The following is a 12,500-nucleotide window of genomic DNA, read 5'->3' as shown; positions in this document are numbered from 1 at the left end:
ACAGGTACATGTTTTTCCATGGATAACATTTGGAGGAACCATGCTTACTGGGGCATGTACAAAGAGAGGTAGGAGAAAGTTGTAGAGGTACCAGATTTTTGGACTATGTAATACATGGACAGATTCAAGAACTTGTAAGGTGGGCTTTTAAGGGAGTTTTTGAATTGAGTGGTATTAGATGCAGAAGTCACAGATGGAGGGAGATTATTTCAAGTTTTAGCTATAATGTGTGAAAAGAGAGATTTGCCAGCAGTGTTATTAGCTGAGGTAATAGTGAGGAGTGATTTGTTGGCAGAGCAGAGTGGACGATTTGGAGTATAGTTGGCCAGTAATTGCCTTAGAGCAGGAATTGTGTCAGGTTGTTTTAGGTTGTTGTATGATATGACAAGTTGGTGATATAGTAGTAACTGTGGCAGTTCAAGCCATTGAAGTTGCCTAAGAAGTATGCAGTGATGGGTTCTAAATGGGGAGTTTTTGGCAAACTTGGCAATTTTGTTATAACAGGACTCAAGTTTCTCTAGGTCAGATTTCCTAACATAAGTGAGAATTGGGGCTGCATACATTAGTGTGGAAAGAAGGTGGGTTTGAGCTAGGGTGACCTTAGCCTGATCTGATAGAAAGTTCTTTTGTCTGTATAAGGAACCCATTTTTGTGTACCTTTTTTATAGTTTGAGAGATATGAATGTCAAAGTGGAGGTTGTTGTCTATTTTGACGCCAAGGAGCTTGGTGTGGAGAGAGAGGGAGAAATGACAGTACCATTATTGGAGGAGATAGAGGAGAGTGGAGTGGTTTTTGATTTGTTTGGGATGAATAGTAGTAGTTTAATTTTGTTAGGATTTAGGATGAGTTTAATATTAGTGATCCATCTTTCTACTGAGGTGAACAATTCCTGGATTCTAACCCTATGATTCCTAGTTGTTAAATTAACCTCTTTCTTTACGAGAATATACTTACATTGGTTACACCTGTAAGTACCCTTCCTACTCTTTATTCCTTTATTACAATAAGTAATCCCTCTTTCAAATCTTTCTTTAAGATTTAAATCTCTCTTTCTAATAAATTGTGGTACATCTGAGATCCAGCACCCTGTTTCCTCATGTATTTTCAGAATAGCCCAGTGTTTTCTGATGATCCCCTCCACTTCAGAAGAATTACTAGTAAAAGTGTGAATAAAGGCACTGTCATATTCTACTTGTACATGTTCATGAGTAGAAACAGGCAACCTGATGTCCAGATAGTCAATACTAACCACAGGAAACAAAGTCCAAGTTTGGACTTTGTTTCCTGTGGTTAGTATTGACTATCTGGACATCAGGTTGCCTGTTTCTACACATTTTTACAAGTTTGTTTGCTCATTTTTGACTGTTTGCTACTTGTACATGTTCATGATAAATAGGAATGTCACTTCCTTTACCTAACAATGGGGGGTATTTAACTTCCCTTTCCCGGGTCACTTCTTCTGCCAAACTTTCCACCATACCCATGGGGTATCCTCTCTGAGTGAATAATTCTTTAATAAAATTCACTTCTTGACTAAACATCTTATCGTCACTACACATCCTCAAAGCTCTAATAATCTGTCCCTTGACAATGCCCTTTTTTTGATAAAAAGGGCGACTACACTCAAAATGGAGCTATGAATTATAAAATGTATGTTTCCTGAAAATAGTAGACAGGAAACAGTTGTTTGTTGTGTCTTTATATAGTGTAACATCCAAATAATTAATTTCCTGAAGGGAAACCAAGTAAATCTCAAAATGTAGGTGGTGTCATTAATGTAAGTCAAGAAGGTTGTCAATTCTTCCGTAGGCCCATCACAAAGAATACAAATATCATCAAGGAATCTAGTGTAATAAATTATGTACCTAGACCACGTAGTTTCCATGATGTATTTTTTCTTCCAAAAGTATAATACTAGGTTGGCATATAGGGGGGCACATGCCACCCCCATAGTCACACCACTTTCTTGCTTGCAGTACTCACCATTGAAAAACATATAATTGCTTCTCAAGGTAGTTTCCGAAAATTCAAAAATCAAATTTATAGTGTTAGCATCCAAATATCTAACTTCAGTCAGTAGCTCCTAGAACCATTGAAAGCCTAACCCATGCGGAATGCTGGGGAATAATTACACAACATCCACAGTGACCATAATTACTGTGTTGCTGTATTTGTCACTGGTCTTATTCCTTAGAAAGTCCCATAAGTCTTTAGTAATGTGCTTTAATGAACCCAAAAACCTCTTTAGGTGGTGAAATACAAATATGGCCAAAGGTTCTGTAATATATCCAGCCCCCTGGCACAATAGGTCTAAAGGCCAAGTTTTCTGTTCCCTTATACATTTTGGGTATCCCAAATATTACCGGAATACGTGGTTTTTCCACGTATAAAAAATCAAACAAGTTCTTATTAACTGCTCCCTGTAGCAAGTGATCCTTTAAGTAATACTGAATCTTAGCACATGAAACATGTATCTTATTTTTGGATGCTACACTATATTTCTCTTCATCATTTAGAATCTCAAACATCTTTGTTTCTTAGTCAATCATGTACATGAGCACCACCCCATCCCCCTTGTTGGGTTTCATAATTCTACATTTGTTTTGAAACAGTTCTTCAATCAAACCTTCTTCCAAATGGTTTAAATTTCTCCCCATTTCCTTATATTTATTTTCCTGATGTCCTGCTCCACTAGTTCTTCAAATATTCTCAAGATGGGGTTAAGGGGGGGATTAAAGGGACTTGGCCTCCTTAATTTATGTTAATCCCTACTTCTCCCTTTAAAAAACAGTTTAAGGTTTAATTTTCTCAAGAATAACTCGAGGTCCACCAAGGTGTTTACCATATTAAATGGCCTTGTAGGAACGAACTGAAAGCCCTTTATAAATAATGAGAAATGTTAATTTTTTTATCTCTAAATCTGTGTAATTAAAAATGTTAAAGTTGTTTTTTGTAACTTTTTTACCATTCTCTGTAACCGAAATATCCCCCCTACCATCTCCATTGTCTATCTTTCTATGTATTGTCCTCTCCCCGACTGTTCTTTCTCATGAAATTTCTGTTGTTGCTGTTCAAACCTCTCCCCCTGCACCCCCCTCCCCTGAAACTGGTTGTATTTATTGTACATACTGTATTGTCCCTGTTTTTGTGCGATTCTTTCACTTTTCATTGGGGGGGGGTTCTTCTAAAGGAATGTTGTGCATAGTGTTGGAATTCCTCACTTCCTGAGTAAGCATTTCATCATGCAAATTTTCCCTTTCCAAAATCCCACTGTTGTAAACCCTTTTTCAGTGTGGGTAGGCTTTCCCCTCCCTGTATTCAATTAGATCCCTCTGTAATTTCCTAACTTTCCTTGCTAATACATTTTCACAGTCTGAATCTATCTCCCTAAAAACAGCATTATATTTTGTTTTTTCTACATTAAAAAGACAGTCACATGTCATGTAAGGAATTCACTTCTTTAATTATATTATCTCTCTGCATTTCATAATTTCTAATCATTCTTATTCCGGCTTTTCCCGGTTAGGGGTCGCCACAGCGGATCACCTGTCGGCTCATGATTGGCAGTGGAGTTTTACAGTGTCGAGTTGCCAGCCCGGCGCCCAACCTTCCACAGAAGGCACACACACACACACACACACGCACTCACACCTAGGGCCAATTTAGAGTGTCCAATCCACCTGCAGCATGTCTTTGGGATGAAACCGGAGCACCCGGAGGAAACCCACGCAACCACAGGGAGGACATGCAGACTCCGCACAGAAGGCACCCCAGCCAAGGATCGAACCGGAGAACCTCTTGCTGTGAGGCAACAATGCTAACCACTGCATCACCGAGGCCGCCCTTCATAATTTCTAATCATTAATTTCATTAATTCAATCCCAAAATTATTAAACAATTCTAACAGTTCCTTGTGGAAAATGCTGTTATTTTCAACATTACTGGGATATTTACAGAACCGTAGCCCCTTCGGTACCCTCCCAACTGCCACACATTCTTTTAGATAGTCAGTCTCAAGTTGTACAGTTTTCAAATGTAAAAGTTTCTCCTTGAATACCTTCAGAAGATCACTGTAAGTTTCCTGCAATTGGGGTCGGTCCTCAGAAAAACAGAACCTCTTGGATGCCCATTTTTCACATATAAAATCCGTTTTATTCAGTTCCTGGTTAGGAATTCACTATATCAATGTTCGCTGAGTGCGAACGTGTATCTGCCATACTAATGGTCGCCTCCCTCAACTGTCCAGCTCTGTTCTGGTTGGTCAAAGCCAGCAAGGCACCTACGACATCACGTAGCTGCTGCTGGTTGCCTGGTAACACCAGCAAACTGTTCCTAATCAAGGAATTTTGATTCATTGCTATTTGTGTTAATATTTCAAGCATTTTGTTAAATTCTCCCCTTGTTATTGGAGAATTATCGCTAATATCATCCATATCTTGAAACATACTAGACAATTGTTTTAAGGAAAGATTCTCCGCTCCTTCAGCCATGGCATCTCAGAAACAGCCAAGAACCAAAAAACGAAAGGTAACCAGTAAAAGAATGGACACCACATCTTCCAAAGCAACACTATCTATTGAACCACTGCATCACATAGAAATCGCAAACTCCTTTCATTAAATATTTTCTTTTTGGCATGTATCTGCATAGCTTTACACTGAAATAATTCTGATTTCATTTATAAGAACAGTAATGTTTAAGGATTTACAGGACATCAGCCTCTTCTTTCCCAATCAAATTGTTTTCTGTCTTCGTTAATATTGTCAGTTTCATTACCCTCAAAATGAAACTCTGTGGGCATGTGAAGTAAAAGCATGCACTTTTTTTAATGTTTTTCTTTCATGCTTTTTTCCCTAAAGATGCAAAAATGGCGAATTCAACGAAAAATTAAGCAATTTTTACATAATCAGATTCAGTAGCAAACTAATGTTTGTGTCCCAGTCCACATTTTTATCAATTCTTACTGTTTTCTGAGGCAGTAATACACTGAGCATTCAGCGGAAATATTAAAATGCTTAAGATTAACATGTTGTAACTATGTTGTACACACACACACACACACACACACACATATATATATATATATATATATATATATATATATATATAGATGCCCTTCTGAAGATCAAAAGCTCAGAAGACTGAAAATCAAAATATCTAAAACTTGAAATATCAAAAATGGAACTTCCCCTTTCTCCAGTGTTGTGTGATCTTGGAGTTGGTATATATAATTAGCAGAGGGTGTGGGGGGTGCAGCCCTCCACATGAGGGATATAGTGGGACTTTCCCCTACATTAAAAATATTTTTGATATTTTGATTTTCAGTCTTTTGAACTTTTGATCTTCTGACATAGACCTCTCTCTCTCTCTCTCTCTCTCTCTCTCTATATATATATATATATATATATATATGTATGTGTATCTACTTCTACTTATCGAAATCCCACTTTGTCGAACTTCATAACAAGACAAAGTTGCTGAAGATGCAATTTCATGAACACCCGGATCACCATAAAATAATGCTGGGAAACAAACCACTTGTCCAGCAACACGTCAACAGCAAACTGTAGCAAATCAAACCCACCAATGTGGGGGGGCTTTGCTCTCCACACCTCCCCATGTGGAGGGCTGTGCCCACCCATACCACCCCTAACAAAATATACTAAATCTGAGATCACGGTCTAGTGGAAAAAAAAAGGCAAAGTTTACCATGGTGGGCAACTGGTTTGTTTCCCGGAGTTATTTTAAGGTGATCCAGGTGTTAATGAAACTACATCTTCAGCAATTTCGTCTCATTGTTATAAAGTTCAGTGAAGTGGAATATTGATATGTAGAAGTAGATCCATATATATATATATATATATATATATATATATATATATATATATATATATATATATATTGATTTACTATATATAGATATAGATATATATATATATTTATATATATTTACTCATAGCAGTGTGGAAAGGTGTATCCCACATGACTGGAGAAAAAGCATACTCATGCCAGTGTACAAGACCAAACAAGACATACACAACTGTGGACAGTACAGAGGTATCAAACTCCTATCACATTGCATGAAAGTTCTAGAGGGGGTGACTGATAAACAGATATGCACAGTAGTAGAATGTAAGGTGGGAAATGAGCAATTCGGATTCAGATCAGGATGCAGTACAATTGACCCGATGTTTGCAGTGAGACAGATACTTGAGAAGAAGCTAGAGATGAGGAAAGAGTCCAACTGGGCATTCTTAGACTTGGAGAAAGCATATAAGGTCCGAAGAAAGCTGATCTTGGCAGTGCTGTGGTGGTCCAAATTCCCAGAAACATTGGAAGAATTAGTGCAGGTTACGTATAAGGATCCAGTGAAGTACAAACAGTGTTCAGCCCGACAGAGAGGTTCTCACTGGGAGTGGGTGTACACCAGGGTTCAGCCCTGAGACCACTGCTGTCCATACTGGTGATGGACTACATTAGCAAACAGGTAGGAGGAGACAGATCAACAAAGTTGCTGTATGCAGACAATGTGGCATTACAGGCAGACTGTGCAAGAACTTCAGCAATGGATAGGGGTATGGAATACAAAACTGAAGGCACATGGGATGAAACTAAGCTCAGATAAGACAGTGGTAATGGCAGTAAATTGGTGAAATCAGAAGAAGCTGAGAATTGAGATAGAATGGAAGATAGAGGGACAGGTAAACAGCTTCAAGTACCTGGGAGGGGCTGGCTGAGGAGAAGGGAATTCTGAATGAAGAGGTCAAAGCTAGAATCAGAGGGGCTGCAGCCAACTGGCATAGAGTCTCAGGTGTGGTCTATGACAGAAGAATGCCAAAGAAGCTGAAAAGTAAGGTGTACAAGACAGTGGTACAACCATTACTACAGTGTGGTACAGAAACCTGGGCAGTAAATGCCGAACAGATGAAGAAGCTAGAAGTGATGAAATAAAGTGCCTGAGAAGGGTGGTAGGATGCACATTGTGGGACTGAAGAATAAATGAGGACATAAGAGCAGAAGCTAAATTAGCTCCAATTGCAGAAAAGATAAAAGAGAACCGATTACAGTGGTTCGGACACATGTGCAGAAAAGTAGAAGACAATCTGGAGAAGAAGATTGAGACAGACAGGAAGAAAGTAAGAGGAAACAAGGATGTCCAGCAAAGAGGTGGATGGATTGTGTGAAAGAAGATCTGCGACAGTCAGGCATGAGTGTTGAAGAAGGCAGGAGAGTGGCACTGAATCGAGAGAGTTGGCAACAGTTAACAGGATACCCCGACCCCGTGTAGAAAATGGGAAAAAGGGCTCTGATGACGACGATGATCTTATATATATATATATATATATATATATATATATATATATATATATAGATATATGTGTGTGTGTGTATGCAGATAGCTATCTCTCTATATTGATAGATATATGTGTGTGTATATGTTTGTGTGTGTGTGTGTGTGTGTGTGTGTGTGTGTGTGTGTGTGTGTGTGTGTGTGTGTGTGTGTATATATATATATATATATATATATATATATATATATATATATATATATATATATATGTACACACATACACAGTATATATACACAGTTATGGAAGTGTGAGAGCTTGAGCTCATATTATGTGTGCACTGTGCTGGAAAGCTTGTCCCCTGTAAAAAAAGTGTTTTAATTTTACAAACTCAAGAGGTAAGAGGTATTTATGCACTGAATATGTAAATAGTTTTTATGAAAGGATAGGGGTGAGGTCATATGATTTATCCGATCTATGAGGTAATTTTCAAAAATGTATAAAGTGAGTAGTTTATTGCATGATGACATCCTGAAAAAGTCATGTTGTATATAGGGATAAAAGCACTAAATACATTTATTTTGGGCTGACCTTGGTGCCATTGTTGTTACTGTCCTTTGTTTTGTGTAGTGTGCTCTCAAGGTTTTAGTTGTTTTGAAGTCAAATAATCACGTCGACTGAGCAAGACTATTATTCATAATAAACTCCACCTGATTTTTGCAATATCAGTAGAGTGTTTGCAGTTTATATAAGAGTGTACATTTCCACTCCTAAAATTAAAATGTCATTTTTCTTTATTCTCACAACATACGTCCAAACTCCCATGCATCTGAAATGTTTTATTTTACTACTCCCTGAACTAAAATATATTACTTTCTTGAGCTTGGAGCAGGCATTGATAGATCATTTTCCTCTCCAACAAAAAAAAATCTACTTGTTACCAGTGAAATATGTTCTTTACTATTTTTCAATTATCCTATAAAGTCCTCGTTCACCAAACTCATCAGTAATAGATCTTGGAACCCTGTTAAATTACACTTTCTATTTAATTAATATGTATGTAATTAGCAAATTCTTTGCTTCCAAGTAATACGTTATCAGTTTTATTTGTTACTTACTAGTTGCAAAAATTACTTTCCAGAAAAAAAAGTGATATATTTCTTTGTTCCTAATACACCTCCCATATTGTTTCTCATAACAGTGGTGTCCAGAAGCTAATATCAGACTACATTTTGTGTTCATATCAACAGAATGCATGCAAACATTCAGCCTAAATTTTAAACATAGGAATTATTCTTTTTGTTATCAGTCTTGCTTCAGATACATTGACAAATCCATATATTTAAGCCTGGTGGGATTTCCTACATGTGCATTCAAAATGATCTCCACATTATTCTGAAACAAACCATCCATTGCTTTTATCCTTGCACATGAATGAGTCTATCAATTGTACTGTTCACTTTGGCAATTTTATCATCATTAGTAATTTAAATAGAGGGCGGCCATGGTTGTGCAGTGGTTAGCGTTGCCGCCTCACAGCAAGAGGTTCTCCAGTTCCATTCTTGGCTGGGGTGCCTTCTGTGTGCAGTCTGCATGTCCTCCCTGTGGTCGCGTGGGTTTCCTCTGGGTGCTCCAGTTTCCTCCCACATCCCAAAGACATGCAGTAGGTGGATTGGACACTCTAAATTGACCCTAGGTGTGAGTGTGTGCATGTGTGTGCCTTCTGTGGAAGGTTGGGCGTCGGGCTGGTAACTCAACACCGTAAAACTCCACTGCCAATCATGAGCGGACAGATGATCCGCTGTGGCGACCCATAACTGGGAAAAAGCCAAAAGAAGAAGAAGATTAGTACTTTAAATAGAAACCTTCACTCAACCCTATCAAATGCTTTCTCTGTATTTAGCCCTACTATCACCACAGATTGCCCAGTACATTCCACATCTTACATTACTATCACTGTACAGATTATATTATCAAGTATTTTCTTCCCTTTATATATCTGCACAGATTATCATGTATTATACCTGGTTAAACAGGGTGTGGTTGAAAGATACTTATGAAGATTCATTAAAATAATATATCAGGACATATTAAGGAGTTGTTAAAGAAATGGAAACAGTTTGGGCTAGAAATGGATCTAAGAATCCAGGTGATAAACTGGCATGTGCTGCTGCATATCTTATATCTAGAACATTCCTTCTGTATGCAACCATAAAACAGACTGTTAACAAAATAAAAAACTGGATAAGGGATGTTTTGGTGCCAGGGATGCTGCCAAGGTAGCAAAGGAGAAAGTAGTGTTGCCTAAAGAATTTGGTAGGTTGGTGGGGGTCCAAACTTGCTTTTCATGGGGAGACAGATGGAAAAGATAGACCATCCAATGTTAATCACTATTAAAAAGGTGAGGGATACAATATTGAAGATGGCCAATTAGTAGACTGGTACTGATAAGAACAAGGGAAGAAAGCAAGAAGATGGTCAGAAAAAGAAAACAAGTATCAGATTCTGGCACCAGATCATGATAAATGGAAGGTCAATGTTAAGTGTGGTGGACTAAAAAAATTTGCCATAGGACCAGACTTGAATGGCTGTACAACAAAATAAGACATAGAGTGGTGGAAATGAATGGGGATACAAGAAATCAAGAGCGCTGGCCAGAGTTCATAAAATGGGTAGTGCTCTGCAGAGAGGGTATCATAGGAGGACTATACCGTATAGCCTCAGAGAAGCAATATCTACAATTTGATCAAAGGCAAGTATGTACAGAAGTAAAGGAAGGATGGGAAAGACTGCTGGGGTAGAGATTACATAGAATGATGGCTTCAGGTTTGTGCAACACCAGCTAAAGCAGTAAAAAGTAGAAAATTCAGGATGATTGCATAAATATTGTTATACTCTGGAGAGAAAAAGAAGACTGATTTTGGAGAAAAATACATTTTCTTGTGAAGACAAGTGGACGCATTTCTTTTGTTCTTAAATATTTGTTTTGCCCATCAGTAATTTGGCTGTGGATCTCGCTGCTGCTTTGTTAGAACAGGAAGCTTATTTGGCATGCCAAATAATAAAGCACTGGAGATGCTAATACTAGAGTATTGGGGACTGGATATAATTTTTTTTTTCTGGAGTTAAACTCAGCTAGGTGAATTTATTGTGACAGTTACTACTATAGTGGAGAAAGTGTTGGTGAAAATAACAATTAATAAAGAATGCTTTTTATTCATTTGCTCTAAAAAGTAAAAAAATAAGGAAGAAGAGTGAAAACTTTGCAAAAGAAACCTAGGCAAGCCGATTTCAGAAAAGCATTCGAGGCTGGTTTTGCTGATTCCTGCTACTTCTTCTAGTACCTCATTGTCAGAATCAACATCACCAACCTTGAATGCTTTTCTGAAATCTGCTTCTCTGTGTTTCTTTTGCAAAGTTTTCACTATTTCTTCCTTATTTTTACTCTTTAGAATGACTAAATAAAAAGAATTCTTTATTAAAAAAATTTTAATATTTTTATTTTTTTTTACTTTTTAATTTTAAATTAAAATATAACAGTAATTGTGTACTACTTCCAGCTATAATATTGCTCTTATAGACTTAGAAAGTTGCTAGAATAAAAGGTCTTGTATTACCATACATTTTCTGAAGGATATGAAGTCTGAAATTGAAATGACTGTCATTATTTAGTGAATTTAGTTCTCAGTGATTTACCACATAAATCCAGAAACCACTAATTTTATAAGGAACAGAGCAAAAATATGAGGCAAAAATCTGGACAGCTGAGACGTATGCACAACTCTGAATCAGTGTGTGTGTGTGTGTGTGTGTGTGTGTGTGTGTGTGTGTGTGTGTGTGTGTGTGTGTGTGTGTGTCTGTAACTTAGGCATCAGTGGAGGGAGTGCTCCATCCCCACCGCAGTCAGATGGACTCACTCACTGTATAGCATGTGAGTACTAGTCGAACAGAAAGAAGTAAAACAAACACACACAAAGTACTAGTAAAATAAAACAAAAACAGACAACCAGCAAACTCAGATTACATAGGCTTTAATGTACCAACAAAAACTCCTTACACCTGAATGCTTTTGTCTTAAAATAAAGACTTAATCAGAGAAAAAGTCTTCACACTGCAGGTCCCTAACTAAGAACTCTTCAGACTGCAGGACCATAAAGCATGCAAATGACAATTCAAAAGCAACAGTTCCAGAGTACATTACACTACAGATAAAATGATTTCCCAGTTAGGGCAGAATGCAATCTTTGAAAATTAGTTAAAACGTCCTGTAAAGACCTAAACCAAAACAAAACTAAACTGCTGCAATCTGCCAATTTAAGCAATATTTTTTTTTACTCACCGCACAAGGAAGACAACATCCCCAAACAATGGGTCAGTTCAGACAACTTTGCAAAATGGGGCAGCATGGCTGGAGTGGGTAAAACTGGTTGTTCTTCCTAAACTATCTAGCTCACCTGATCGGTTATGATATGCCCATAAGACACAACTGCTCAGTATCATTGAACTTGAACAAGGCAGGAGAACCAGGGGACCATCTATGAAGGACTCCGCAGCTACCAGCAGGTTTGGACAGGACTCATTTCCCACAGTTATACAGGACTGGTAATGATGTGGAAGCCTCCAGGTTACAACTACCTGGAATTATTTCCCTCCTGCAAAGATAAGACAACTCTTTTTGCTCCTGGAAGTGCATGTGACAGAAACAGCCCAGCAGCTCTGAAACTGTACTTAGCCCGATAGTCTCCAAGAGTACCCGATTATTATAGGTCAAAACAGAAAGAGGAGAAAACTACACATTTGAATATGCTCTGTGTGTGTGTGTGTGTGTGTGTGTGTGTGTGTGTGTGTGTGTGTGTGTGTGTGTGTGTGTGTGTGTGTGTTTCTGTATTTTACTTAAAGACTAAAATATCGTCCCGCTGTCATTATTTTTAGTCTTTAAGTAAAATATTGTCCGTTTGTCATTAGTGACAGAGTAGAAAAAATGCCAAGCGAAACTTGATGTTTTTTCCACTGTCTTGCAAGAGCACGACAGATCCACAGAGAGACAGAGCCACAAATGCAATTTTGATAAAAAGCATTCTAATAATAATAAAAATGGAAACTTCAGAACCAGACTACTTTCTAAATATAACCAAGGGAATAGAAATAGTAAAAATGGCTAACCACTGCAGGGAACATAACACTGCAAGTTTTGCAGTGTCCACTTGTAA

This window comes from Protopterus annectens, chromosome 1.part0 (genome assembly GCF_019279795.1).
Source record: "Protopterus annectens isolate FY-2018-M chromosome 1.part0, PAN1.0, whole genome shotgun sequence".
Classification (NCBI taxonomy): Eukaryota; Metazoa; Chordata; order Ceratodontiformes; family Protopteridae; genus Protopterus; species Protopterus annectens.
This window is presented reverse-complemented; position numbering follows the sequence as displayed.